This window comes from Hyla sarda, chromosome 5, assembly GCF_029499605.1.
Source record: "Hyla sarda isolate aHylSar1 chromosome 5, aHylSar1.hap1, whole genome shotgun sequence".
Classification (NCBI taxonomy): domain Eukaryota; kingdom Metazoa; phylum Chordata; class Amphibia; order Anura; family Hylidae; genus Hyla; species Hyla sarda.
Genome location: NC_079193.1, coordinates 127,629,579 through 127,657,010, shown reverse-complemented (window position 1 = coordinate 127,657,010; position 27,432 = coordinate 127,629,579). Strand labels below are relative to the sequence as shown.

The 27,432-nt window shown below is 41.3% G+C and overlaps 1 protein-coding gene across 4 annotated transcripts in view; it reads left to right on the top strand.

Moving 5' to 3' along the window:
• Window positions 1–27,432, top strand: part of UPP1 (uridine phosphorylase 1) — a 113,209-nt gene that overhangs the window by 34,309 nt on the left and 51,468 nt on the right. Inside the window, exon 1 of one of the 4 annotated variants that reach the window (XM_056520257.1) lies at window positions 26,879–27,033. The exons of the other annotated variants lie outside the window; for them this stretch is intronic. The gene's annotated coding sequence lies outside the window, so the exon portion shown is untranslated. Of the gene's footprint in view, window positions 1–26,878; window positions 27,034–27,432 lie in introns of those variants that run through there. 4 annotated transcript variants of the gene reach the window in all.

The following is a 27,432-nucleotide window of genomic DNA, read 5'->3' as shown; positions in this document are numbered from 1 at the left end:
TGAGAACAACATAAAGGAAGAAAATGAAAAAATAGTAATGATGGGGGGAGTAAATTGAGGATTATAAAATTTATCAAGCACATGACATGTACAAGCACACTTTTTTTGTCCCTTGAGGAAGCAAAAGACATGGTTGGTGGAAACAGGTAGGGACAGGGGTTCTCTGTAATTGGATTTTTATTTTATTTTACATTTATCACAAGTATTGGGAGAATAACTCACTTGAATTCTCTCCTATTGGTTCTGTATGTATTTTCTTGCTTGCACCATCTAACAGTGTCAGATATAAGATTAGAAGTAATAGACCTTTACGGTCTTTAATTTTATATCTTTGGCATATCTAACAGAAATAGATTTCTTAATATAATTTAATAAATGTTGCTTTTTAAGGGATACTATGCTGGAATATGTGTAATATGTGGAATATGTGTAATAATATGCTTGGTGCATGTGTAACAGATTCAGTGTAATCTTTATTATTGTATATCTATAGATATACAGACCTTGATGAAAATTCAGGTTTTCAAGAACAGCCAGTAAAACTTTATTGCCACAGTTGTTTTTATTTTTATATAATATATATATATATATATATATATATATATATATATATATATATATATATATATATATAAACTAAGTTGTTTGTTTTGTCATGCCAGACTTCCCTACAGGAAACAGACTAAGCCAAAAACTCTGTAATTCTTATTATATTTCTTCACTGTAATTGTCAAGTATGGGAATTTTAGAACTCTTCCTGTAAAGTCCTGCAAGTCAAAGGTCGACAGCTTATTTTAGAGCATGTTCCTGGAAGCAGTTTCTCCATTACTGCATCCAGTAAACTAGTTACATTTGCCTAATTTTTTCTCATTTTCATTCTTAACTTCTCTTTATTAGTATATATGCTCTCCGCAGCACTCCAGTATATAAAAAAAGGTGAATTTATTCCATAAAAAAGTGTCTTACATTTCAACCAGCTCTACCTGAACTTTCTCAGGCTGTGCACATTGTGGAACTCTTACACATATTAACGGTATCAATCAAATATCAAAGTGAAAATAATAACATTCAATAGTGCAAATAAATCCATAAAAAAACATGACATATCAATACAAATTGTGAAATCAAGCAATAAAGTACATAGTATCATAATGTGCTTCTCATATGTAAAGTATAAACAATATACATACAGTGTATACAATATAAAAACATTAAAATCTCAATTGATCTGTGAAGGGCAGTCACCTGTGAGAATTAAAAACGAATCAAAAACGGAGAACACACTCACCAGATATTGTAAACAATAAAATACATGCCGCCATAGCCACGCTAGCATGGTTCAAATTCACATAGCACAAGCGCGCCTAGGCTCTGGAAGCTTTAGACGAAATGGCCTGGGTGGACCAATAGCTGTGTAGCATAATAAGTAGTCATGGAAACATCACTGCTCACTACTGCACTGTCGCAGTCTGACTTTGTGAGCTCTCACCACCATATTTGTATTGGGCACGCTGTATGTGCACAGCTGAATGCAGAATCCTAGCGTTGCCACTAGTGACATCAGCCGCATCAAGTGCCTCAGGGCATATTATTATACATTAAATGGGATGTTAAATGGGGTATAGAGGCCATAATCAATTGTTAGTGGTATATAGGTGCAAAAGAGAATATTTAATCTAATTTGTCCCCACAGCTTAACTGTTTACTCCACACTCTAATTTGTCAGGGCTTCTTGTCAGTGTAGACCTTGGTCACATATCACCGCAGCCATGGACTGCACTCTGTGCAAGTCAGCACAGCATCCTCGCCAAATAGGCGAAGGATGATGTGCCACTGTAAAGATGATAGGCCACTGTAAAGGACCCTCACAGTCCAAAAATCATTCAAACCACTCAAACATACTGGGACCAAATCATTATTAAAGAATAAAAATATTAGATACCCTTTGACCAACTCCAACCTCCTCAATAATACAAAATTGGTTCCACCCAGTACCGTCACTTATAAAATACAGGAGCCCAAAAAATGTTTTAATTATGCATATTACTTTATAAAAAAAAATTAAGAATTGACAACTATTGTATCCGGTGAATGATCAAATTCTCCAAATGTATCTAAAATAAAACATAAGAGAAATAACAATTAGTAGTTTCCAAAAATTGTACACAAATACCAATACCAATATGTCAGAATCCAGATCAAATTTCAGAAGTATAGCCACATTATATCCCACAATGTTAGAGTAAAAATCCAGACTCTTATTGTATTATAACTAGGGCTGGGCGGTATGACCAAAAATGCATATCACAGCATTTTTGCAAGTTATGGCGGTTCCATGGTATTTAACGGTATTCCACCCCCGAGGAACTTATATATGACACCCAGGCACTGCTATATTTCTCTACCGCCCAGCCCTATTTATAACTCTATGTAGTGTCTTAAATTCCACATTCAGCCCATCTGTCTTCGAGCTCCTATGTTTAAAGATCCAGCTTAATTCTAGTTTTTTCTATTTCGCCTGTCTGTCCCCACCTCTCTTTAATTGTGGGACGTGGTCCACAACCATAAACTTAAATCAAATTCTTAAATTAAATTATTTTTCCGAATGCTGTATCTGTATCGATTTAAACGTGTCTTTAGGTCCCATGTGGTCTTCCCCACATAGGGGAGACCACATGGGCAACAAAAAACGTAAATGACATAAGAGGTGTTACACGTAAGATAATATTTTATCGAAAATGACTGATGTGTCAAGGGATGAACACAGGATTGCCCCTTCAACATCAGTGAGCAGTTCACACACGACCGACAAAGGGAAACTACCTTTATTTGCCAGGGTCAGATATCTCTGAGTATCACCAGTATTACAAGAGATGTCCTCTTTAACAAGCTTGTCTTCTAAATTCCCCGCACGTCTATAAGAAATAAGGGGAGGAGATACAAAATCAGGTATGTTATAACAGTTCTTTACTATATACCAATGTTTCCTAATTATCTGACCAATTGATTCAGAAGCATCATTATATGTTGTCATAAATGCTATCCAATCTCTAGTCCTATTCCTGCCTCTCCTAACTATAGCTGAATCACTATGCCTCACTCTATATTGATGTCTCCTCACCAATTCTCTTGGGTACCCTTTTTTCCACAAAACTCTCAGCCATCTTCTCAAGAGCGGCTTCAAGTTTATCGTCAGTGTCTGTTATCCTCCTTGCCCCCAGCATTTGGCTGTATGGCAAGCAGTTAACCATAGATCTAGGATGACAACTATTGAACTGCAACACCATCTTGCAATCTGTCTCTTTAGTATAAAGATCCGTGGTAAGTTTACCGTCACAAATAGTTACTGCCACATCCAGAAAAATTACTGTCTCTGTAAAGATAATATCAGGATCCATATTGATAAAAAAATTCTGAAAATCCAATAACTCAGACACATCTCCCTGCTAGATGAGAAAGGCGTCATCTATGTATCTCCACCACCCCAGGAAGTGCCTGAATGGTGGGACACATAGACGTATGTCTCCTCTAAATGTGCCATAACAATAATTGCATAAGTTGACGCTACGTTGCCCATTGCGGTGCCCCGTTATTGTATGTAAAATTTATCATTAACGTAAAATAATTATTTTTTAGCACCAATCTCAGCAGGACAGCAAGAAATTCAATACTGTCAGGAGGAAAAAGGGCTTTCTGCAGGCTCTGGGTCACTGCCTCCACACCTCCATCATGTTGAATGGAGGTGTAGAGGCGAACAACATCAAATGATGCTATCATGGCTCCACTAGGGATTGTCACATTCGCAATTTTGTCTAAGAATGATAGATGAGGAGACAAAAAAGTTTTTGATTGTACTTTTTCCGGTTACTCCAATTTTATATTTTCTCCCGAAAATACATAAAAGTTTAGATAATCCACCTGGACGCCCGATTGTGTCGGGACATAATTCCATCAATTTACCCTTTTCAATATCTTGGATAGGGTCTTGAGACCCTTTGCAATGAATGCAAAGTCTTATATCAAGCACACCTCAGACTTCTTAGACAAAATTGCGATTGTGACAACCCCTAGTGGAGCCATGATAGCATCAAATTATGTTGTTAGCGTCTACACCTCCATCCAACATGATGGAGGTGTGGAGGCATTGACCCAGAGCCTGCAGAAAGCCCTTTTTTCCTCCTAACAGTATTGAATTTCTTGCTGCCCTGCTGAGATTGGTGCTAGATAATTATTTTACATTTTTTTTTCAAATCTCATTTTTATTGAGTTTTCATTTTTTTTAAACGTAGAAACAAGAACATGGTAACAAGACATATGAGAATACATCCCAATACAGTAATAATATGACAGTACCGTGAGTACTCCAATGGTTCATGGGCCAATTAGTTAGTACAAACTAAAAAACACAGAGAGTACATTAAGCACTTTTGTCATGTATGCAGAGACACGCCTAAAAAGAGCAACCTCAAATAGATATAGTTGGTAGAGAAGAAGGGGGGGGGGAGAGTAGGGGTTGGGATGGGAGAAAGAGAGTGAGGGGAGTGGGTTAAACCCAATTATATACAGACCAGACAGTGTAGAAAAAGTTAATATTCCTTTAGCAATGTGCAGAAAGATACATATGCAATGGATAGGATTATGGTATAGAATACCTTGTAGTTCCATGGTCAATCAGCAAATAAAAGAGTCAGAGGGAATGCAAGGCTAATGTAGTAATTCCGCTAGCGGGTCTAGTTAGCAAAGAGATTAATCGCCTCCCGGGTTAGAGGAGGTGGGGTTTTGAAGCGAGGGGTAGTACAGTCGCCAAGGCGCCCAAGTTTTTGGGAAAAAAAGTCTCCTCATCTCCCAACTCACCAACTCTGCCATCCTACAAATGTAATCTAGAGAAAGGAAGGAAGGCGCCTCATGTGCGGGATCAGTAGGTCTTGCAGGTGGGGGTAGGGGACGGTGATTCCCAAGCCGCTTACCAAAGTTGGTTGTGCGCCCACACACAACAAGGTTAAGAGCAGAAGAGATATGGAAGAAGGTCCACTGCAGCCCTCCTGGGTAAGAGTAAAATCAAAAACGAATGACCAGGGAGTCAGGAGTTTGTCTGGTGCAGAGAGGAACCATCAAGCAGCCAAGTAAAATCAATGGATTTATTAGATGCAACGCGTTTCGCTGCGCATGCGCAGCTTCATCAGGCATGACAAGGGAAGGCTGGTAACAGATATATATACCTCCAGGAATTAACCATTAGAGTGCTTTTTGAAAGAGTTGTTACATAAAATTACATATCCACATATAAATGAGACAATGTATGAAGAAAATATATATAAATAAATATAAATAGGCAAACAGAAGTCACAAAAATAATATTAAAACAATGCAATCTTATAAACATATATATATATATATATATATATATATATATATATATATATATATAATATAATTATCGCATGTGGTGTGAATATAACACCACAAGCGACTCAAGGAGTCACACCGCTCAGTCACCGGTGCTGCATTCAACAACGCAAGTTGGATATTATTTAAAAAATGTATATGATATAAAAAGTTATGTATGTTAATTCAAAGAATTTTTTTTTATTGTATATCGCTGTCTTATTAAAATAAAAAATAAAAAATAAATAAACAGTGCGGTAAACCAAATCGCAACTGACCAGAAGGGGATGTATGAACACTACTTGGAGAAAAGTGAAAAAGATGAACTAGAATGACTAGTGCGGTATTGAATACAGCACCCGGTGAAAACGCAGGGTGTGAATATTCGTAAAGAGATCCAAATTTACAAACAATAAAAAATACAAAAGTATCTATATGCAGAAAGGAAGGGAAAAAACAAACGGAACTTAGATAATACAACATAAGGAATAATAAATACACAGTGGGGCGCTCCAGGGTGAACAGCACAGAAGGAACGAAGAAAAAGATAGATCAAGGTATAATATTTTGGAGATTAATCCATAAGAAAAAATGGGGAATTTTTAAAAACCCAAAATTATCAAATTATTTAACTGTATCGATACATTCATTAAAACCTTGAGGGTGCAAAGTATGTAGTTTGTGAATCCAGAAGGATTCACGATTATTTAATCTTTGTATTCTGTTAGGTAAATGAATGGGGATAGTTTCTAGAATAATTAATTTCAAAGTTTCAGTGTTTTTTTGATGATGAAGAGTAAAGTGTCGGGACAAACTATGCAACAAAAAAACATGTTTTATGTTCCATCTGTGTTTGTTCATCCTGGAGCGCACCGTTTGTGTGGTACGGCCAACGTATTGGCGGTCGCAACCACAGGACAAATGTAATCAACTTTCGCAAACCATGTGTGTATTGAGGGAGGATTCGATTGATGCCAGTTTGCCGGCATTAATAGCTTGGTGGCAGTCAGAAGCAAGGTGGGCAGGTTCGATTTTTTTCTGGAATTATTTTACATTTAATGATAAATTTTAAATACAAAAACGGGGCACCGCAATGGGCAGCAACATAGTGCACACTTATGCAAATATTTTTGTGTCAAATTTAGAGGAGACGTACATCAATGTGTCCCACCACTTCAGGCACGTCCTGGGGTGGTGGAGATAAATAGATGACGTCTTTCTCATTTGGCAGGGAGATGTGTCTGAGTTATTGGATTTTCAGAATTTTTTTAAGAATATGGATCCTGATATTATCTTTACATATTCTACAGAGACAGTTAATTTTCTGGATGTGGCAGTAACTATTTCTGACGGTAAACTTACTACGGATCTTTGTACTAAAGAGACAGATTGCAACATGTTGTTGAAGTTCAATAGTTGTCATCCTAGTTCTATGGTTAACTCCTTGCCATACAGCCAAATGCTGAGGGCAAGGAGGATAACAGACACTGATGATAAACTTGAAGCTGTTCTTGAGTAGATGGCTGAGAGTTTTTTGAAAAGAGGGTACCCAAGAGAATTGGTGAGGAGACATCAACATAGAGTGAGGCATAGTGATTTAGCTATAGTTAGGAGAGACAGGAATAGGAATATAGATCGTATAGCATTTATGACAACATATAATGATGGTTCTGAATCAATTGGTCAGATAATTAGGAAACATTGGCATATAGTAAAGAACTGTTATAACATACCAAATTTTGTATCTCCTCCCTTTATGTCTTATAGACGTGCGGAGAATTTAAAAGACAAGCTTGTTAAAGAGGACATCTCTTGTAACACTGGTGGTACACAGAGATATCTGACCCTGGCAAATAAAGGTAGTTTCCCTTTGTCGGTCGTGTGTGAACTGCTCACTGATGTGGAAGGAGCAATCCTTTGTTCATCCCTTGACACATCAATCATTTCCAATAAAATATTATCTTACGTGGTAACACCTCTTATGCCATTTACGCTCTTTGTTGCTCATGTGGTCTCCCCTATGTGGGGGAGACCACATGGAACCTAAAGACATGTTTAAATCAACACAGGTATAGCATTCAGAAAAATAAACTTGATTTAAGTTTATAGTTGTGGACCACGTCCCACATTTAAAGAGAGGTGGGGACAGACAGGCGAAACAAAAAAAAATATAGAATTACTGTTAGCTTGATCTCTTTAAACTTAGGAGCTTGAAGCCAAATGAGCTGAATGTGGAGTTTAAGACACCACATAGAGTTATAATACAATAAGAGTCTGGATTTTGACTCTAACGTTGTGGGATATAATGTGGCTATACTCCTGAAATTTTATCTGGATTCTGACATGTTGGTATTGGTATTTGTGTACAATTTTTGGAAACTACTAATTGTTATTTCTCTTCTGTTTTATTTTAGATACATTTGGAGAATTTGATCACTGATCGGATACAATAGTTGTAAATTCTTTAATTTTTTAATAAAGTAATATTCATAATTTAAAAAAATGTTTTTGCTCCTGTGTTGGATGATGCCTGACGGTACTTGGTGGAACCAATTTTGTATTATTGAGGCGGTTGGAGTTGGCCAATGGGCCAACTAATATTTTTATTCTTTAATGATTTGGTCCCGGTATGTTTGAGTGGCTTGAATGATTTTTTGGACCGTGAGGGTCCTTTACAGTGGCCTGTCATTGTGCTGTCGGCACATAACTCTTCGCCTATTTGGTGCGGTCCATGGCAGTGGTAACATGTGACCATGGTCTGCACTGACAAGAAGCCCTGACAAGTTAGAGTGTGGACTAAACAATTAAGCTGTGGGGACAAATGAGATTAAATATTCTCGTTTTGCACCTATATACCACTACCCATTGATTATGGCAAATTTTTTTTTTTTGAAAAGTTAGTTTCGGGTCGAATAAATTTGTGGAAAAACTGTATTAAAAACAGCTATTTCTGGCCTACAGAGAGCCCCAATAGGGGTGTAGAACACTTTGCCTTGCTGTAACACGCATAGAGAGTGATATCATACTGTTATTCATTATGACATGCAGATTTCAGGCATTGCCATTAGAATCACTGCTGCAGAGTGTCTATGTGGCAGCAGGGAGACCATAAGGTGTCAAAATTGAAGAGGATAAAGAGATCTTTTATGTCATATTTAATGTAATTTGATGTGAAAATTACATTTTTACATTACGGTCCTCCGCCAGGCGAGATACCACCTGTTCCAACCCCTGCCTCTCACTGCCCCCCTGATTATGAAAGTATGAATGTTTCATTTAACCCCTTAAGGATGTAGCCCTTTTTCACCTTATGGACTGAGCCCCTTTTCGCAATTCTGACCACCGTCACTTTACGCATTAATAACTCTAAAACGCTTTTACCGAATATTCTGATTCTGAGATTGTTTTTTCGTGACACATTCTACTTTATTTTGGTGGTAAATTTTCGTTGTTACTTGCATCCTTTTTTGGTGAAAAATCCCAAAATTTCATGAAAATTTTGAACATTTAGCATTTTTCTAACTTTGAAGCTCTCTGCTTGTAAGGAAAATGGATATTCAAAATAAATTTTATTTTTATTCACAAATACAATGAGGGACATTTATCAATGTTTGCTTATGTATTCTTTTTTTTTTGTAATTTTTTCCTTACTTTTTTTTTTTGCTTATGTGTGACTTATTTAACAACTGGTTTCAGCCTGTTGATAATTTTCTTTCACGTAAGCAATTTTTCCTTTTTTACTTTGGTAGTAGCTTTTTCTGCTCCATGTTTGAGCTGGAGTAAATTTAGTCAATTTTTAACCCTGTTGAGACTTTTTTTTTGTGCAGTTGCGACTGTCGCAGTTAATAAATACCTGACTACCCGTAGTCCATTTTAAAATTATTACTACGTAGTAAATTTTTTGAAAACTTGATTTTCTCGCTTTCCAGTCAAAATGTTGCACGAAAAATCGTGTAGTCGCAGTTGCGACAATTTTGCGACAATTATAGTAAAGAAAACCTGACTAAACACGTTGATAAATGTCCATAAATATGTCCACTTTATATTGGCATCATAAAATGGACATATTTTGACTTTTTGAAAAAATTAGAGGGCTTCAAAGTAGAGCAGCAATTTTCAAAAATGTCATGAAAATCTGAAGGGACAGATGTTACAGAACTACAACTCCCAGCATGCCTGGGCAGTCTAGGCATGCTGAGAGTTGTAGTTTGGCAACATCTGGAGGGCTACTGTTTGGGCACCACTGTAACAGTGGTCTCCAAACTGTGACCCGCCAGATGTTGCAAAACTACAACTCCCAGCATGCCCAGACTGCCCAGGCATGCTGGGAGTTGCAGTTTGACACCCACTAGGAATGGCAGCAGTAAATATCGCTTACTGCCCCCTTCCTCCCCCCATCCCACCGTCGCTTCCCTACCTGCGCCATGATCTCCGCTGTCTCCTGCGACGATCGGTGGTCCCCACGCATCTTCTCCTCCAGGTACCGGCCTCCATCTTCACCCACTGTCCTGCACTGCCATTGGTCAGAATTCAGTTCTGACCAATGGCAGGGGATAGGAGGAGGTCGCAGCACTGCGACCTCGCTCCTATCCCTCAGGATGATCGGGGCTGACATGCGATTTTCTGCAATCGCCGACATGGGGGGGGGGTCTCAGGACTCTGCGATGTGCCGGGATGCCTGCTGAATGATTCCAGCAGGCATCCCAGTCCCGTCCCAAACCGGCTAGCATACGCCCTACGACCTTAAGGACTCGGGATGCAGGGCGTATGCAAACGCCCCACGTCTTGAAGAGGTTAATCAGTTATGGTTCATTGCTATTGCTCCAATTCCACAGGTAATATAATGTACAAGGTGGGCCATTTATGTGAATACACCTTAATAAAATGGGAATGGTTGGTTATATTAACTTCCTGTTTGTGGCACATTAGTATATGTGAGGGGGGAAACTTTTCAAGATGGGTGGTGACCATGGCGGCCATTTTGAAGTCGGCCATTTTGAATCCAATTTTTGTTTTTTCAATAGGAAGAGGGTCATGTGACAATTCAAACTTATTTGGAATTTCACAAGAAAAATAATGATGTGCTTGTTTCTTCTTTCTTTGAGTTCTTTAATTCTTTCCTGAGTTATTTACAAGTTTCTGACCACTATGTTACCATGTTACTTATAAAATGTGTTCAATGTGCTGCCCATTGTGTTGGATTGTCAATGTAACCCTCTTCTCCCGCTCACTTCACACACTGATAGCAACACTGCAGGAGAAAAGCTAGCACATTTTTCCAGTATCTGTAGTTTCAGGTGCTGCACATCTCGTATCTTCACAGCATAGACAATTGCCTTCAGATGACCCCAAAGATAAAAGTCTAAGGGGGTCAGATAGGGAGACCTTGGGGGCCATTCAACTGGCCCACGATGACCAATCCACTTCCCAGGAAACTGCTCATCTAGGAATGCTCGGACCTGACACTCATAATGTGGTGGTGCACCATCTTGCTGGAAAAACTCAGGGAACGTGCCAGCTTCAGTGCATGAAGAGGGAAACACATCATCATGTAGCAATTTTGCCTATCCAATGGCCTTGAGGTTTCCATTGATGAAGAATGGTCCCACTATCTTTGTACCCCATATACCACACCATACCATCAATTTTTGTGTTCCAACAGTCTTGGAGGGATCTATCCAATGTGGGTTCGTGTCAGACCAATAGCGGTGGTTTTGTTTAACTTCACCATTCACATAAAAGTTTGCCTCATCACTGAACAAAATCTTCTGCGTAAACTGAGGGTCCTGTTCCAATTTTTGTTTTGCCCATTCTGCAGCACCTGAAACTACGGATACTGGAAGCCTGTGCTAGCATTTCTCCTGCGGTGTTGCTATCAGTGTGTGAAGAGTGGGAGAAGAGGGTAGCATTGACAATCCTACACAATGGGCAGCACATTGAACACATTTTATAAGTGGTCAGAAACTTGAAAATAACTCATGAAAGAATAAAGTTACGTGAAAACCAAAAACATCATTGTTTTTCTTGTAAAATTCTCAATAAGATTGATGTGTCACATGACCCTCTTCCTATTGAAAAAACAAAAGTTGGATTCAAAATGACCGACTTCAAAATGGCCGCCATGGTCACCACCCATCTTGAAAAGTTTCCCCCCTCACATATACTAATTTGCCACAAACAGGAAGTTAATATCACCAACCATTCCCATTTTATTAAGGTGTATACATATAAATGGCCAAAGGGCCTCAGTCTTGAAAAAATTACAACCCCTAACATTAAAAGGTGAATGTTGAAATTTCTATTGAAGATGCATGTTATCTAGTGCTACCATCCTAAAATTTAAGGCTCAAGGCCAGAAGCATCAGTAAGCCAAGTAATTCCTGAAAGACATAGGAGCAGTCAGACGCAGGCATCAGCAGTGCACCCCTTACATTGAAAGATCAATGTTGAAATTTCTCTTAAGCATGTATTTAGCTAGTGCTAAACATCCCAAAATTTGAGGCCCAAGGCCAGAAGCATCAGTAAGCCAAGTAGGTCCTGAAACACACAGTCAGGAGCAGGCCTCAGTAATACCCAAGAGGATTTCATAACCCCTTACATTGAAAGATATGTTGAAATCTCTATTAAGCATTTATGTTAGCTAGTGCTACCATAACATATTTGGAGTTAATATCCCAGTCCCAGCAGCATCAGAAAACAATATATGGGTTGAATGACACAGCCTGGAGGTGGGGAAAGCATAAGGAGCCCATATAGCAGTGATGGCGAACCTATGGCACACGTGCCAAAGGTTGCACGCCGAGCCCCGTCTGTGGGCACACGGCCATAGTTCACCATGGATGCCTTTCAGGGCACACCGGTTAGCCGGCCATCTGTCTTGGCGGAATGTCTAAAATTGCATTTTTTTTTTTAACTTGCGGCTCCGGCCGCTCTATCCCCCAAGTCCTCCGGCCGCTCTATCCCCTCCGGCCGCTCTATCCCCCCCAGTCCTCCGGCCGCTCTATCCCCTCCGGCCGCTCTATCTCCCCAGTCCTCCGGCTGCTCTATCCCCCCCAGTCCTCCGGCCACTCTATCCCCCCTTCCTCCAGGCCGCTCCTCCCCCCCTTCACCGGCCACGCACACTGCTGCGCTATCGGCAGGCGCAGGGGCTGCCCCGCAGGTGCGCACGTCTGCTTCCACCTCCTGGGATGATCCTGGTCGCAACTCCTGGCGTCAGGTGTCCATTCCTCTGCGTGAGGAAGAAGTTGGCGATGGTGCAAAGTTTGCAGCAGATGGGAGTGCACGCGCCCGGCCTCTGACCCCAACATGGCTGCCTCAGGTGAGAAAAGTGCACAGACTGGGGGTAAGGTGACCGAGGACGGGAGAGGGGTGGGATGTATGTATGGTGTGTATTATGTATGTATGGTGTGTATTATGTATGTATGGAGTGTATTATGTATGTATGGTGTGTGTAATATGTATTGTGTGTACTATGTATGTATTGTGTGTGTATTATGTATGTATTATGGATGTATGATGTATTTATGATGTGTGCATGTGTATATTATGTATGTATATGTATGATGTTTGTATTTATGCTTTATGTATGTATGTATGTATGTATGTATATATATATATATATGTATAAATATATATACATAATGCATAGAGACAAACATCATACATATATAATACATACATAATATATACATTTGCACATCATACATAAATACATCATACATATACATCCTACATACATAACATACAGTACATATATATATATATATATATATATATATATATATATAGCGGAGCGAAGGAGGAGTTATTGGATATAAAGCACGGCGGGAAAATCAAATAGAGTACGGCCGGCATCAGAGCCGCACATATGAAAGGATCCGCTTACACAAAAGGATGCAAGCCAAGATTTGAAAAGCCGTAACAAGGTCCCTGAAGAATCGCATAGAGGAAACGCGTAGGATCGGCATAGGATCGGCTTAATACGCATACCCAAGCTCCAAGGATGAAAAAGACGCACCTTATCTCCTAAAGGAAGAAAAAAAGCTAAGTGGCATGTGCAATAATTCATAGTGCAATAATAGACTGTGGACAGTGCAATAACATTTCAATGCTATGAGTGAATGAGGACAGTGTATGTAACATACTCACCAAAAAGCACCACACTGATGGATACAACTGATTGCCCAGTTAAGAAGACAATTTGCACATAGCCACTTTGCAACTAATCTGTGCACAGCAATAAAACGCACGATATACGCACAGTTTGAACACTGCCTGACATTATACAATAGAAGACAGAAGCAAGATACATGTCTCTTTAAAGTATTTGTGTTGAAGGCTAGAAGAAGGCAGCTAAGGTGCGATCTACAGAAATATATACACCCGACAAGTGTTCAAAATAATTTTAATAATAAAAGCAATTTTAAAAGGTTCCCTGTCCGTCAGTCTATATTAAAACCTGGGAGACCTCCAAACTTAAAATAACGGGCTAACCGATCAGTGATATTATAAACCCCCCCCCCCCCCTTTTTTTGCAATAAGGGTATGGCCAAACTATTATCTGGTAAAGTGGACAACAAAAGGTGGCTAGAAGATATACAAGACGTGTTCTCAGAAAAAGAAGGCAGTTTTTGCAGCCAGACCATCTCAATAAAATCTGCCTTTAAAAATTTAACTAAGCTGTATAAAGACCATGTGAGATCTAACTGGGAAATTTACAGTTTGGAAAATTATTTACAACATAAAATAGTCCCAAGGGGCCTCTGGATTCCCCTAGTACCCTCACCAAGAATTCAGACTCCCCATGTGAAAGAACGGTGGGAAAAGGAAGCAACAGAGAGCTCATTAAAATTAATGCAGATCCTGCTAGAAGAGGAGAGGATCCAACTAGAGACTGTAACGATTAACCTCAATAAAGCCATAGAACAGATCAATACATTTAAAACAGATCCAACCTTCCCAAAAAAAAGAGCAGATATTGGAAGAAACTATCTCTAAATTTGTGGCTTTTTTGAAAGAAAGGAAACATTTACAATTTAAAAGAGATTTACAGGACTTTAAAAACAAGCAGGAATATGACATTCTAAAACAGACACAAGTAGCATCTCAGGAAACAGATATATCCTCATCGGAGTGTGAAGAAAGTGAATCTGAGAAGACGGGAGGATATCACAACTACAATTATAATTACAGAGGGAACAACAGGGGCAGGGGATCAGGAAGAGGCAGACCCAGGGGCTCCAGAAGAAGGGGAGGTTTTTTAGAGAAAACCCCGAGCATGAACAATTACCTGCTCAGGAGTGCACCCTAAAAATACAAGAAACACAATCTACTCAAATTAATGAAGCTGAATTACAAATTATCAATTTAACCCCAAAAATACTGAGTCCAGCAGAGATGAACCTCCTGGCAAGAGGACTGTCATATGTGCCCACAGTCAAGTTTAGTTCATTTTCATGGGCCAGAGATGTAAGTCTTTATGCCAGAAAGCTCAAATGGTGTAAATACTTCCATATAAAAGATATGAGATTAGGGCATGACTTAGGAATTGATCAGGAAGACATGTCACTCTTTAGGGACCTGGACAGTCTCTCTGGGGAGAACAGTGAGGGAGTAGAAGGGGAAGGCCCATTTACACAATTAAATAAAAAAAGTAAAAAAACACCCCCAGTAGGAGACTATTCTAATATTGATATATTTGTAGGATTGGTTACAAAAGAATTAAAAATGTTAGAGCAGAAAACAATTAAAGATCAAAACCTCACCTGGGCCGAGAGGCAAGCATTAAAAACATTAGCAGATGATTCCTCCCTGGTCATCAAACCCTCTTACAAAGGAGGAAACATTGTCTTGATGACCAGGGAGGAATATAAGAAGATGTGTCTTGAAATCATAAATAATAAAGACTGCTACAAAAAACTTAAAATAGATCCAACTAGAGAATTTTTAGGAGATCTTATGTGCATTCTGGAAGAGGGGCGAAGTTTAAACCTCCTGAGCAAAGTAGAATTTTATTACATCAAACCGATCACACCAAAAACTGCGTGTTTTTATTCAGTCCCTAAAATCCATAAGGAGTACCCCCCGTTACGGGGGAGACCCATAGTATCGGGAATTGGGAACATAACAGAAGGTGCTAGCCAGTATGTGGACAACGTATTACGCCCGTTTGTGTACGCGTTGCCTTCATATGTCCGCGACACAACCGACGTATTAAAAAGATTTGAGGATGTAAAATTAGAAGAGGGGGTGTTGTTAGCCACCCTGGATGTTGAGGCTCTGTACTCCTCCATCCCCCATGATAAGGGGCTGGAGGCAGTGGAGTCCTTCCTCAAATCAAGGGGGAATCAATATATCCCTCACAACAAATTGGTAATGGCACTATTAAAATTCGTTCTAACAAAAAATTATTTTCAATTTGAAGGAGAGTCCTTCCACCAAAGCCGAGGTACAGCGATGGGGAGCCCCTGCGCCCCCAGTTACGCAAACCTGTACCTCGGCTGGTGGGAGGACCGAGTGGTCTTTAGTGACAGGATGTCGTCATGGACTAGCCACATAATATTGTGGCTTAGATTCATTGACGACATCCTGATCATTTGGTCGTCCACCAAAGAAAAATTTGAGACCTTTGTGAGGGAGCTCAATATTAATCAGTTAGGACTTAGGTTCACGAGTTCCATTAGTTCTGAAAGTATGGTATTCCTAGATCAAAAAATTTGGGTTACAGAAGACAGAAATGTACAAACTACTGTGTTCCGTAAAGAAACAGCCACAAATTCCCTGCTTCGGTGGGACAGTTGCCACCCGCGCCCACTGAAGCAGGGAATCCCAACGGGCCAGTACCTCCGTATTAGGAGAAATTGTTCCACTCTGGATGAATTTATAAGTAAAGCAGGTGAGCTTCGCACCAGACTCAGGAATAGGGGATACCCCAACAAAATAATAAAAACAGCTTATCATAGAGCACTAAAAGCAAATAGGTCCTCACTTCTGACCCCAAAGAAAAAAGATAGTAAAGAAGGAAAAGAAATATCCAGAATAATAGGGGTATACGATGACAAAGCTAGAGAGATAAAACAAATCCTCAGCAAATATTGGGGCATATTAAGGTTAGATGATACTTTAAAAGAACTGATTCCTAGTGAACCTCAAATCACATACAAAAGAGGATGTAATTTAAAGGACAAACTGGTCCATAGCAATTTTGAAAGAACCTCCAGAGAGGGATGGCTTACAACAAAACCAAACGGAACATTCCAATGTGGTAAATGTACAATGTGCCGATATATTAAAAAAGGAAGTAAATTTAGTAGTGCAGTAACAAAAAAGGAATATCAGATCAAACACTTTGCCAATTGCAAACAAAGGGGGTGATTTACCTCCTAACATGCACGTGTCCACTAAATTATGTGGGCAAAACATTTAGAAACTTCAGACGTAGACTACAAGAACATGTAGGGGATATAGTGCACATGCGAGACACCCCGGTAGCAAACCATTTTGCCTCCCATCACCAAAGTGATGTACAAGGTCTACAGGCACAGATCATCGAAGTTGTACCCTCACCAAATAGAGGAGGTGACTGGGATAACATGCTTCTTCAAAGAGAAGCCTTCTGGACCTTCACCTTGGAAGCGGTAAAACCGGAGGGCTTAAATGACTTTATATCCTACGCGTGTTTCATCAAATAATACAACTAATAGCTGTGTACAAAAATATCAACAAAACAACAAAAAAACAAAATATAACAGTTGTCAACATAACATCTATAAATAAATAATACAACAGGATCTATGAAAAATAAATAATACAAGCAACGGAAAGATAAGAACACACAACCTAGCAATAAAAGAGTTAAAATACAGCTGGAACGCAAGAAAAGCTACCTGTCCACTGACTATCCAGAGCTCAGAACGAGGGCTGAACAGCACACCTGAGTATAGAAGACACTCCCCTCCCAGCCATACCTGTGAGAGTCCAGCCACGGCAATAGAGAGCGCAGGTTCTATGCGCAAGCTGGAGATTGGCGGACCAGAGTAATAGGCGGAGCGAAGGAGGAGTTATTGGATATAAAGCACGGCGGGAAAATCAAATAGAGTACGGCCGGCATCAGAGCCGCACATATGAAAGGAGCCGCTAACACAAAAGGATGCAAGCCAAGATTTGAAAAGCCGTAACAAGGTCCCTGAAGAATCGCATAGAGGAAACGCGTAGGATCGGCATAGGATCGGCTTAATACGCATACCCAAGCTCCAAGGATGAAAAAGACGCACCTTATCTCCTAAAGGAATAAAAAAAACCTAAGTGGCATGTGCAATAATTCATAGTGCAATAATAGACTGTGGACAGTGCAATAACATTTCAATGCTATTGAGTGAATGAGGACAGTGTATGTAACATACTCACCAAAAAGCACCACACTGATGGATACAACTGATTGCCCAGTTAAGAAGACAATTTGCACATAGCCACTTTGCAACTAATCTGTGCACAGCAATAAAATGCACGATATACGCACAGTTTGAACACTGCCTGACATTATACAATAGAAGACAGAAGCAAGATACATGTCTCTTTAACCCGATAACGACCATGGACGTCTATACTCGTCCAATGGCCGTTACCGGGGTATGACGCGGGCTCCCGACTCGAGCCCGTGTCATACCGGCCAGCCCCCAGCTGATTCCTGTAGCTGGGGGCCGGCGTTAATAGCCGACATGCGGCGATCGCTGCGGCCGGCTATTAACCCTTTAGATCGCCGCTGTCAAAGTTGACAGCGGCGTCTAAAGGTGCCTGTATTAAGTCCCTGGTGGTCCAGTGGGGTGGATCGCTCCCCCGCAGCGCGATCGCGGGGGAGCGATCCACTGCTGAGGTAGCCTGAGGGCTTACCTCTCCTCCTGTGTCGGCTCCGGCTCTCTGAATGATAAAGCCTGGCAGGACCAGGCTTTATCAATCGAGCGCAGAGCACACAGATGAATGGGATTTATTCAATCCCATTCATCTGTATGAGGAATCAAATGATTCCTCCAAAAAGTCCCCTAAGGGGACTAAAAGTGTAAAAAAAAAAAGTTTAAAAAAAGTTTAAAAACACACACATTAACCCCTTCTTTATTAAAAGTTTAAATCACCCCCCTTTTCCCAAATTCCATATTAAAAATATGTAACCATAATAAAAATAAACATATGTAGTATCGTCGCATGCGTAAATGTCTGAACTAGAAAAATATATCATTAATTAAACCGCACGGTCAATGGCGTACACGCAAAAAAATTCCAAAGTCCAAAATAGCGTATTTTTGGTCACTTTTCATACCATAAAAAAGGAATAAAAAGCGATCAAAAAGTCCAATCAAAATAAAAATGGTACCAATTAAAACTTCAGATCACGGCGCAAAAAATGAGCCCTCAAACTGCCCTGAACGTGGAAAAATAAAAAAGTTATAGGGGTCAGAAAAGGACAATTTTAAATGTATAAATTTTCCTGCATGTAGTTATGATTTTTTCCAGAAGTGCGACAAAATCAAACCTATATAAGTAGGGTATCATTTTAATCGTATGGACCTACAGAATAAAGATAAAGTGTAATTTTTACCGAAAAATGTACTGCCTAGAAACAGAAGCCCCCAAAATTTACAAAATGGTGTTTTTTCTTCAATTTTGTCGCACAATGATTTTTTTTCCGTTTCGCCATAAATGTTTGTGTAAAATGACTCATGTCATTCCAAAGTAGAATTGGTGGCGCAAAAAATAAGCCCTCATATGGATTTTTAGGTGCAAAATTGAAAGGGTTATGATTTTTAAAAGGTGAGGAGGAAAAAACGAAAGTGTAAAAACAGAAAAATGCTTGGTCCTTAAGGGGTTAAAGTATTTGTGTTGAAGGCTAGAAGAAGGCAGCTAAGGTGCGATCTACAGAAATATATACACCCGACAAGTGTTCAAAATAATTTTAATAATAAAAGCAATTTTAAAAGGTTCCCTGTTCGTCAGTCTATACATATATATATATATATATATATATATATATATAGATGTATGTATGTAGGATGTGTGTATGTATGATGTATTTATGTATGATGTGTATATGTATATATTATGGCTTTGTGTATGTATTATGTATGATGTGCATATGTATGTAGGATGTATGTATTATATATGTATGATGTATGCATGTACTATATATGTATGATGTTTGTATGTATGCATATAGTATGTATTTATGCATTATGTATGATGTGTGTGTGTGTGTGTATATATATATATATGTAATGTGTGTATGTATGTATGACGTATGTATATATGTATTATGAATCAGAACAAAAGATGAAAGAAAGTTGCCTCCAGCTCTTCCAAGGATAACAGTGCATGTAGTATTAAAACATCAAACCTTTAATCTGTATGCATTAAAAATAGAAAAAGATGGACATCATAAAAGAAAAGTGAAACACCAGTGCGTTTCGAGCTAAACTACATTTAGCTCAAAATGTGTTGGATTTTCGCTTCTCTTTTAGGATTGATGTCCACCTTTTTCTGTTTTTAATGCATACAGATTAAAGGTTTGATGTTTTAAAACTACAAGCACCTTGAAAGAGGCAACTTTTATTTTTCCTTTGTTCTGATACACGGGACACAGCCCACTCTCTGCAGTCCGTGCTCTTCTACCAGCAAATATACTAAAAACTACTACAGCACCGACCTAGCATCCAACCCGGTAGCTGAAATAACATTTTTTTATGTATTATGTATGTATTTTGTATTATGTACCCCATCCCCCACACAGCACCCATAGCACGCCTCAAACACACACAACACCCCTCAAACACACACACACACAGCACCCCTCGAACACACATCACCTCACACACAGCACCCCTCAAACACACACACAGCACCCCCACAAACAGCACCTCACACACAGCACCCCCACACACAGCACCCCCACACACATCACCTTTAGACACACAGTACCCCTCAAACACACAGCACCCCTCAGACACACACAGCACCTCACACACACAGCACCCCTCAAACACACACACAGCACCCCCACAAACAGCACCTCACACACAGCACCCCCACACACAGCACCTTTAGACACACAGTACCCCTCAAACACACAGCACCCCTCAGACACACACAGCCCCTCACACACACACACAGCACCCCCACACACAGCACCCCCACACACAGCACCCCCACACACACACAGCACCCCCACACACAGCCCCTCACACACACAGCACCCCTCAAACACACACACACAGCACCCCCACACAGACAGCACCTCACACACACACACAGCTCCCCCACACATAGCCCCTCACACACAGCACCCCTCAAACACACGCACATAGCACCCCCAAACACAGCACCCCTCAAACACACACACAGCACCCCCACACACTGCACCTCACACACACACAGCACCCCCACACACAGCACCCCTCAAACACACACAGCACCCCCACACACTGCACCTCACACACACACACAGCACCCCTCAAACATACACACACAGCACCCCCACATACAGCACCACACACACACACAGCATCCCTCAAACACACACACAGCACCTCCACACACAGCACCTCACACACACACACACTGCACCTCCCACACACAGCACCCCTCAAAAACACACAGCACCCCTCAAAAACACACAGCACCCCACAAACACACAGCACCCCACAAACACACAGCACCCCACAAACACACAGCACCCCACAAACACACACAGCACCCCACAAACACACACAGCACCCCTCAAACATACATCACCCCACACACATCAGTATTCTGATTTAATTGCTGTGCTAGTACTTTGAGGGGAAAAAAGTTGGCATGCATTACGGTTTGGGCCCTCGGGCTCAAAAAGGTTTGCCATCACTGCCATATAGTGTCTGAATGGTACAGCCTGAAGGTGGCTGAAGCATGAGGAGACCATATAGTGGCTGAATGGCACAGCCAGGAGTTGGCAGCAGCAGGAGTAGACACTAGGCCTTCACAATCCCTAGGATTAAAAGAGCAATTCTGAAATTTTAACCGAAGATTTTGGGTAGCTAGCGCTACCATAAAAAGATTTTATTCCCAGACCCAGGACCAGCAGCAGTATCAGTAAACCATATATTGCCTGAATGACACAGCCTGGAGTTGTCTGAAGCATGAGTACACACCTGGGCTTCACAATTCCAAAGAAAAAACAGAAGAGTGTTTTAAATTTAAAATGAAGATTTTGGGATAGCTAGGAGTTGGCTGAAGCATGAGGAGACCATTGAAATGTATGATTTTTTTAATTTAAATTTAAGATTTTGAAATTTAAATTAAAGAAGAAATCCCATGCCCCAATTTAAAAAACAAAAAAAGCTCATATTAAAGTACATGTTCTTACCTTCATAATGACCTGGTCCCCGTCCAAATTGCCCATTCCGTTCGCCCAAAATCCCAGCTGAAACTCCGTTACTTCCTGCTTCATGTACCCCTCTGTCTTCCGGTCTGCACATGGGTTCCCACAGTGCCTTTCGTTTACTAGCAGGGCTCCAGCCCAGCCTACACTGCCTTACTTCTCCACCCCCTCATTAATGCAATAACACCCACACATTTCTCTTCTTCCCCACCCTCCCCCGTTCTGCTATCCCCCTAGCTTCCCCAGCACAGGTGGCAGCCTGTCTCATCCAATCCCCACTAATGCACGTGTTCCCCGGCTAGTGATCCAGCTATGTAAGCAGTTTGCTTATCTAGCTTTCATCACTAGTGTAGGAGGAAGAAAGCCTCATCATGGTAAATCAATGTGCACAAGTGAAACATGCAATACAAAGAAAACAAATATATATTAACCCATGTATGTTTGTGTATATCTATATATATATATCTATATATATATATATAGATATATATATATATATATATATATATATATATATATATTATACACATACATACATTTGTACATGTGTATGTCTGTATGTGCATGTGTGTGTTTATATATATTCATTTCTCTTTTGCACCCTCCTTATATTCCAGTGTTTCCCAATCAGTGTGCCTCCAGCTGTTGCAAAACTACAACTCCCAGCATGCCCGGACAGCCTTCAGCTGTCCGGGCATGCTGGGAGTTGTAGTATTGCAACAGCTGGAGGCACACTGGTTTGGAAAAAACACGGGCATATAAGGATGCCACCGCTGCATGACATGGTGACATCCCTGAGGTACCTGGGGCAGATGAGTAGGGGGGTCCCTATTCATTACTTTCAATAAAACACGTCTACCACTATGGCTTATTTTGAGGGGATGTCTTATTTTTTAACCCCTTAAGGACTCAGACCATTTTGGCCTTAAGGACTCAGACAATTTAATTTTTACGTTTTCATTTTTTCCTCCTCGCCTTCTGAAAATCATAACTCTTTTATATTTTCATCCACAGACTAGTATGAGGGCTTGTTTTTTGCGCGACCAGTTGTCCTTTGTAATGACATCACTCATTATATCATAAAATGTATGGCGCAACCAAAAAACACAATTTTTGTGGGGAAATTAAAACGAAAAACGCAATTTTGCTGATTTTGGAAGGTTTTGTTTTCACGTCGTACAATTTATGGTAAAAATGACATGTGTTCTTTATTCTGAGGGTCAATACGATTAAAATGATACCCATTATTACATACTTTTATATTATTGTTGCGCTTAAAAAAAATCACAAACTTTTTAACCAAATTAGTACGTTTATAATCCCTTTATTTTGATGACCTCTAACTTTTTTATTTTTCCGTATAAGCGGCGGTATGGGGGCTCATTTTTTGCGCCATGATCTGTAATTTTTTTTGATACCACATTTGTATATAAAAAACTTTTAATACATTTTTTATAATTTTTTTTTTTATAAAATGTATTAAAAAAGTAGGAATTTTTGAATTTTTTTTTTTTCGTTCACGCCGTTCACCGTACGGGATCATTAACATTTAATTTTTATAGTTCGGACATTTACGCACGCGGCGATACCAAATATGTCTATAAAAAATGTTTTTTACGCTTTTTGGGGGTAAAAATTTTTTTTTTACTGTTACTTTTACATTTTTTTACATTTTTTTTTACACTTGAATAGTCCCCATAGGGGACTATTCATAGCAATACCATGATTGCTAATACTGATCTGTTCTATGTATAGGACATAGAACAGATCAGTATTATCGGTCATCTCCTGCTCTGGTCTGCTCGATCACAGACCAGAGCAGGAGATGCCGGGAGCCGCACGGAGGAAGGTGAGGGGACCTCCGTGCGGCGTTATGAATGATCGGATCCCCGCAGCAGCGCTGCGGGCGATCCGATCGTTCATTTAAATCGCGAACTGCCGCAGATGCCGGGATCTGTATTGATCCCGGCACCTGAGGGGTTAATGGCGGACGCCCGCGAGATCGCGGGCGTCGGCCATTGCCGGCGGGTCCCTGGCTGCGATCAGCAGCCGGGATCAGCCGCGCATGACACGGGCATCGCTCCGATGCCCGCGGTTATGCTTAGGACGTAAATGTACGTCCTGGTGCGTTAAGTACCACCTCACCAGGACATACATTTACGTCCTGCGTCCTTAAGGGGTTAATTACAGTAAGAATGATACAACATTTCTATTTTGCACCCTCCAAATATGCCAGGGTTTCCCAACCAGTGTGCCTCCAGCTGTTGCAAAACTACAACTCCCAGCATGCCCGGACAGCCAAAGGCTGTCCGGCACCGCTGGGAGTTGTAGTTTTTCAACAGCTGGAGGAACACTGGTTGGAGAACACTGGCATATAAGGACGCCACCGCTGCATGACATGGTGACATCCCTGAGGTACCTGGGGCAGATGAGTAGGGGGTCCCTATTTTTTACTTTCAATAAAACACGTCTACCACTATGGCTTATTTTTAGGGGATGTCTTATTTTTTAATTACAGTAAGAATGATACAACATTTCTCTTTTGCACCCTCCAAATATGCCAGGGTTTCCCAACCAGTGTGCCTCCAGCTGTTGCAAAACTACAACTCCCAGCATGCCCGGACAGCCAAAGGCTGTCTGTGCATGCAGGGAGTTGTAGTTTTGCAACAGCAGGAGGCACACTGGTTGGGGAACACTGGCCTAGGGGGAAAATGCTTTATATAGCCTAGAACAGTGTTTTTCCTAACCAGGATGCCCCCAGCTGTTGCAAAACTACAACTCCCAGCATGCCCGGACAGCTCAAGTCTGTCTGTGCATGCTGGGAGTTGTAGTTTTGCAACAGCAGGAGGCACACTGGTTGGGGAACACTGGCCTAGAAGCATCAGAAAATGCTTTATATAGCCTAGAACAGTGTTTCCCAACCAGGATGCCCCCAGCTGTTGCAAAACTACATCTCCCAGCATGCCCGGACAGCTGAAGGCTATACGGGCAAGCTGGGAGTTGTAGTTTTGCAACAGCAGGAAGCACCCTGATTTGAAAACACTGGAATAGAAGCAGAGAACAATGCTTTATATAGCCTAGAACTGTGTTTTTCCTAACAAGGATGCCCCCAGCTGTTGCAAAACTACAACTCCCAGCATGCCCGGACAGCTGAAGGCTGTCTGTGCATGCTGGGAGTTGTAGTTTTGCAACAGCAGGAGGCACACTGGTTGGGAAACACTGGCCTAGGGGGAAAATGCTTTATATAGCCTAGAACAGTGTTTTTCCTAACCAGGATGCCCCCAGCTGTTGCAAAACTACAACTCCCAGCATGCCCGGACAGCTCAAGTCTGTCTGTGCATGCTGGGAGTTGTAGTTTTGCAACAGCAGGAGGCACACAGGTTGGGGAACACTGGCCTAGAAGCATCGGAAAATGCTTTATATAGCCTAGAACAGTGTTTCCCAACCAGGATGCCCCCAGCTGTTGCAAAACTACATCTCCTAGCATGCCCGGACAGCTGAAGGCTATACGGGTAAGCTGGGAGTTTTGAAACAGCAGGAAGCACCCTGATTTGAAAACACTGGAATAGAAGCAGATAACAATGCTTTATATAGCCTAGAACAGTGTTTTTCCTAACAAGGATGCCCCCAGCTGTTGCAAAACTACAACTCCCAGCATGCCCGGACAGCTGAAGGCTGTCTGTGCATGCTGGGAGTTGTAGTTTTGCAACAGCAGGAGGCACACTGGTTGGGAAACACTGGCCTAGGGGGAAAATGCTTTATATAGCCTAGAACAGTGTTTTTCCTAACCAGGATGCCCCCAGCTGTTGCAAAACTACAACTCCCAGCATGCCCGGACAGCTGAAGTCTGTCTGTGCATGCTGGGAGTTGTAGTTTTGCAACAGCAGGAGGCACACAGGTTGGGGAACACTGGCCTAGAAGCATCGGAAAATGCTTTATATAGCCTAGAACAGTGTTTCCCAACCAGGATGCCCCCAGCTGTTGCAAAACTACATCTCCTAGCATGCCCGGACAGCTGAAGGCTATACGGGTAAGCTGGGAGTTGTAGTTTTGAAACAGCAGGAAGCACCCTGATTTGAAAACACTGGAATAGAAGCAGAGAACAATGCTTTATATAGCCTAGAACAGTGTTTTTCCTAACAAGGATGCCCCCAGCTGTTGCAAAACTACAACTCCCAGCATGCCCGGACAGCTGAAGGCTGTCTGTGCATGCTGGGAGTTGTAGTTTTGCAACAGCAGGAGGCACACTGGTTGGGAAACACTGGCCTAGGGGAAAATGCTTTATATAGCCTAGAACAGTGTTTCCCAACCAGGGTGCCCCCAGCTGTTGCAAAACTACAACTCCCAGCATGCCCGGACAGCTGAAGGCTATACGGGCAAGCTGAGAGTTGTAGTTTTGCAACAGCAGGAGGCACCCTGATTTGAAAACACTGGAATAGAAGCAGAGAACAATGCTTTATATAGCCTAGAACTGTGTTTTTACACAGGGTGCCTAACCAGGGTGCCTCCAGCTGTTGCAAAACTACAACTCCCAGCATGCCCGGACCGCTGAAGGCACACTGGTTTGCAAAAAAATGGTTCTACAAGCTGCATACACGATTTATTTTCAACTCTTTAGAAAAGATATATATCTCATGCCCTCTCCTGACCTGTAGCACTATATGACCGCTGCTTCAGCGCTGATGAAAGCAGGGACATATACTTCTATAGCCCAGATGCAGGGGAGTGGGCTATAGAAGTCTGTATTCTTGTTCCGATCAGCGCTGAGTCCTCGGTAATATAGTGCTGCCGGGAGGACACAGAGCTAAACTGGACAGGGGAGAGTGCAGGGGGACAAATACAGGGCACAAATGAGGGTGATTACAGGTTTTTTTTTGACTGAGGCAGGGCAGAACACTGCCAGTTCCTGCTCTCACCTGCCGTGGGATAAGAATGAAAGTGAAAGTGTGCGCAGGGGCTGCTCTAATTGGCTGAAGCAGCTATTACATATTCATAGCTGCTCAGCCAACCACGTAGGAGGGGAGGGGGGTAAATGATTATTTATGAGATGGGGCGGGCAGAGGCCGTGCACGGGGCGGGCAGCTGAACTGAAGGCTGCGTGGGGTATTGTGGGAATGTGTTGCGTCACAGCCCCCAGTATAACGGAGGTGAATGGGGGGTCGAAAGTCACCAGAAACCGTAACTGATGAGCTTCCTGACTGATAAAAGAATCGCTGAAAACATACTTTCCATGCAGGATGGGTGATGTAAGTGATTTACAAACTTATATAACTTTCATTTATGCACCTAAACCTGTACAATTTTTCTCCGTGGGACATCTCCTTTAAGGATTTTGAAATTGAACTTTTAACTCCCAAGTTCTAGTATTCCGGGCCCCGATGTGTGGGTACAAAGGGCCAAATCTAACAAGGAGTCTCATGTTACATGGAAGCACAATGACAGAGCCTGGAGGTGGCATCAGTAGGAGGAGACCATATAGTGGCTGAATGGCACAGCCTGGAGTTGGCTAAAGCATGAGAAGAGACCATATAGTGGCTGAATGGCACAAACTCTAGGTGGCTGATGCATGAGGAGACCATATGGTGTCAAATGGCACAGCTGGGAGTTGGCAGAAGCATGAGGAGACCATTGAAATGTATGATTTA